This window comes from Spinacia oleracea, chromosome 1, assembly GCF_020520425.1.
Source record: "Spinacia oleracea cultivar Varoflay chromosome 1, BTI_SOV_V1, whole genome shotgun sequence".
Lineage (NCBI taxonomy): Eukaryota > Viridiplantae > Streptophyta > Magnoliopsida > Caryophyllales > Amaranthaceae > Spinacia > Spinacia oleracea.
In genome coordinates, this window is record NC_079487.1 from 81,557,824 (window position 1) to 81,562,768 (window position 4,945).

Genomic DNA, 4,945 nt, shown 5'->3' on the forward strand with positions numbered 1-4,945 from the left:
ATGTGTATTTTAAATTTACATTCATACAAATTTTATTCCACCATGATTATATTATATTTTACTTTCATATTCTCGGTCATGACTACTAGCATGATCTTTATCATTTTAATCATATAATTTCTCATTCACTTCTGGGAATGGTTTATTATTGAGTAGAACATGCACATTCAATAATTCGTTATTTTGTTCATCCACCAAAAAGATGATATACAAACTATTTAAAAACATTCTTGAATCTTTCTCAAAATTATAGTGTCTACAAGATCATACTAGTCATGTGAAGGGTAAAGAATTTTGGCAACACACTTTTGAAACTAATATAGATTTTGGGTCATATTGTTTTTTGTTTTGTTCTTGTACTCCTCCACAAGGGGGTTGTGAGCATTTCAAGGTCAAATATTCAGACTTAAGCCATGAACCTATTTTGACTTGTTGCCTTCTTATTTAATGACTTTATAAAACTAGTTGCACATATGTGCATTTCAGCATCTAACACCTTTGATGTGTACAAAGTACATTTTTCAAGTAAAAGCAAGACCTAAACATTCATGTTTTTTTAAGCTACTATAGTAGATGCTATTATAATAAAATCTAGTAGATCACCAAAAATATCAAAGGATAAATATTTACAAAGTAGTAAATATATATTTCACACCTAACTTCATCCTTTCCTATTAATAATACAAGTTGGCCAATAAAATAGAATTGGATTAAGTAATTCAGAAAAGATTATATACAATACCTACTAATATAATCGAGTGTCCCAATTAATACCAAGTTCACAACTTATTTCATATATCACATGATCTTATACACAAATCATATATGCAAGAACCGAACCAATCAAATGATCAAAGGACTAAACATAGTCATGCTCATTTATAAATAGTAATTAACCTCACCCATATGGAGAAGATATAAAAATTCATCAGATGATATAGATCATTTGAAATTTAACACTATAACAAATAACCATGATGATGTTTTCAATAAATTAATAGATATTTATATCTCATCTAAACACCAAAATTGAATGAGTATCAATCAAACCTTTTAATAATAAAGTACCAATAAGCAACTTGCATAATAAAACTTGAACCAAACAGATATTAGACACAAGTTATGGTATGTACATGTCTTATATTTATAGGTCATTGAGTTACAGCCACTAATAATATCATTTATGGCATAATTAAGCTTAATAGTATTGCTATTAAAATACAAATGGATCAGAATCAAGGTTATAGCAAAATAAGTATAAATCAGGGTACAGGGTACCGAAACATATATAATAAAATTCAAACATGAGTCTGGCTTGCATACTATGATACATGCTTCACATAAAACTAGACTCCTTAAAATTGTCCTATTTAACATAGGAGTATACTCACGTACATATACATTTCCATATAATGATATAAGACTCTTAACTATCAAGTTGCATAATTCACATATTATTGTATCCACTTATGTGAACATGTTAATTGGGGATTATGCAAGATATACTTTAAATATGTTGCGATTAAATTAACCAAATCAAAACATGCTTTAATATCATTAAGTTTAAAGCAATAACCATCACGCTAAATGCTAGATTTGGGTTATATATAATTAAAATATCTACCGTAAACGAATTCATCGAAATACAAAAATGGGACTAGGGCCTCCAAAAGCAGTAAAACATTTGGGAAATTTTGTCAAATACAACCCATAAAACTTTCCTATTTACGGATTACAACCTCAAACTTTCATTTTTATAAATTACAACCCAAAATTTAATATTTAACTTTAAATTACAACCCTTTGTCAGATTTTGATTAAAGGTGTCGGAGAATGATGTCATAATTATAATTTCAACTTATCTCTTCCAAATTAAAATAATTTGAAAAAACCATTTAAACCAAAGAAATTTACTTTGGCACTTTACTCAGTCCTTTAACCGACAAAATTTGCTTCTCACTTGTTCACAATTTCCTTCCAATTATGGTTATGAACTTATGATAGCATAAAACGGAGTAGCAAGAATGTGACCGGAGTAAGAATGAGATAATTTGCTTAACACTTGTTCATGATTCCACCGCAACCAACGACAACAGTACCAACGCCGGTAGGTGGCGGAATTAGCTCAACCGAGAGAGTCCGGCCACGGGAGGGTGCAACGGTGGCGGAGCCGCGGTGGTGGTTGGGCGGTGTAACGAGAAGCAAAGAGTATTATTTTATTTTGGGGATTTTTAATTGAGTTTGCTTGTTGTCTAAATCTTTTAGCCATAATTGAATTGGATATGAATGAGGTTGAGTTCTTGCTTTATTTACAGATGAATTTGGGTGAAATAAAGTGATTTGTGAATTAGGATTCATAGACATTGGAGAGAGAAGATGATGGTGAAGATGAAGATGCGTGATCTTTAATGTGAAGAAGATTGAATGTTCCTTTTTTTTTTTCCTTTTCTTTTGGTTGTGGATGGATGAATCCACCATTATTGTGGATGGATAAACATAATCCACCACTGTGAGTTTTGTGATTTGGGGCAAAAACGAAATCGAGTCTTTTTCTTTTTTTGTTAAATTGCTTTTTAAAAATAATAATAATAATAATAATAATAATAATAATAATAATAGCAATAATGACATCACTTTCCGGCACCGTTCGCCGGAATTCGACACAAGGTTGTAATTTAAAACAGTAGATTGAGTTTTAGGTTGTAATTAACAAAAACTAAAGTATGAGGTTGTAACCCGTAAAGAGAGAACTTTTGGAGGTTGTATTTGGCAAATTTTCCTAAAACAATATACAACTAATTTGTACACATACTCCATAAGAAAATAATTAGTTAATTACTTTGTAAAACATTATACGGAGTAATAGACTTAGACTCATGGTGATTGTGAAACGAAATCGATCAATACTATACAATATTAAACATGATATATGAATACAGTAGAAATTGAGATCAAATGCTTTTTGAGAAAACCTAATCATATACGGAGTACTAGTAGCAATTTAGCATTATCGTGACTTAGCGCTATCGGATCGGGTACAACAAGAATACTAAATAATAATATAAAATCAAAACCCATGTAAGAAACATTAAACAAAAGTTTTAGAAAGGAACCACATGTGTTTACATACGGATGTAACTACGTCATGTAAATCACATAAATTTGTAAAATAAGATGAGCAATATAATTTGACTTACATGGATTTCGTGATGGGACCGTCCGTGTTTCCATCAACTCAGTTGGTTAAGGTATGGTGCTGATAACGTGTTGTTAAATACATTGAAACATAAGGTGAAATTGGGAGAGGACAACTCTGTGCTTTATTCCATGAACAACAGGCTATATATACATCAATATAATAGGGTTTACTTGAGGAACAATAAACCCCAAGATCTAGAATATTCTGGAAATATACTAGGGGTATAATGGGCATCCACATAATATTCATAACAGAGCTCACTTATTAACATATGAATTCAGAATTATATACATTTGGATCTTTTTGTAGTGTATTTTAAACAAACTTTTTAAAGTGTAAATTAAAATTAGTTGTAGCTTATCGATATGTAGGCTTGTCCAAGAATTGGGATCCGGTGAGAACCACCCCTTAAGATGAGAACTGAGAACTAATCTCAGTCATCGGTCAATTCAATCTAACGGCCTACAATTTACCCGACCAAATCAACATATTAAGGGTGATATGCTAATTTCGCATCTTTGAATGACCTCCCTCTCTCAACCCCATTTTCAGATTTTTTTTTCTCTCTCCTCCTTCGAAATCCTCTCTCCTCTTACTCTCCTTCGAACGCGACGCTCTTGCAAATTTTCTCTCCCCTCGGTCCTCACGCATCTTCAATCAAAGCTTCAGCTTAAAATTCAGTTCATCAATGGAGTTTGCAGAAAATTTGTAAGTTTTATCTCTCTCCTTCAACATTTTCTCTTCACAATTCTCAAATTAGGGTTTCAAAATCCCTATTTTTTGCCCCCAATCGACGATGATGTTTTATATTGTAGAATAAGGAATGAGAGTTATGCAATGATTTAACGGTTTAAATTGAATTGTATGTTGTTTTTTTTCACTTTTGAATTATCTAATTAGATGTTCTTATTTTTTTATTTTAGCGTGGATTTTGGGTATAAATTAAATTGCTATTCCCCCTCCTTTTCTACTGGAATATATGATAGAATTGATAGGTAATTTACAAACAGCTGCTAGTTTGTTCATCAACTTTGAATTTGATGTTTATAGTTGTAATTGATCTGATCTGCAAATCTGCTCAAATCTTCCAGTCTTTTTTGGTGATTATAGCTGTACTTGAAAATTATTTACATTTGAATCATTTCTGTTTACTATTATGAGTTCTTTATCTACCTTTAACTTGTTGGTCATCCTGATTTTTTTGGAGAAAAGTTGACCTTGTTGACTTTTATTTTGGATGGCTTATGCTGTAGTGTTTCTGTTAGTGTGGTCTGCTGTTATTTTGGCTTAACTTCTCAGTTCTATGATGTAATTGGTTTTGCTTTGGTGTTGCTGGCCTTCTTAGTTTATGGTGTGATTTGTTTTATAAATGTAAAAAATGGGAGAATTTTCACTCCCCATGATGATGTCTGCTATCTTAATCCTGGATTAATATTTAATTAGCATTATTTTCCCTTTAGAATTTTTCATTACAATGTTAATAGTTTTCCATCTAATAATGAAACAAACTGCAGCCTAGAATGGTCACAACTGATCTTCTGATGTCAGGTGCTACTACAAAGTAGGTTCAATTGACGACTTATTTCCTGTCTCACTTTTTTTATTTTTCATCCGTAAAAGGATTTAATTTTATTTCGTCTCTGGAGGCAAAGTTTTTCATAAATGTTCTTGCAGAACCTGCTGAAGTAGTAATTTTCCATCTTTATCACCAGCTAATCTGCCAACGAACTTGTAGCTTATCTTTGA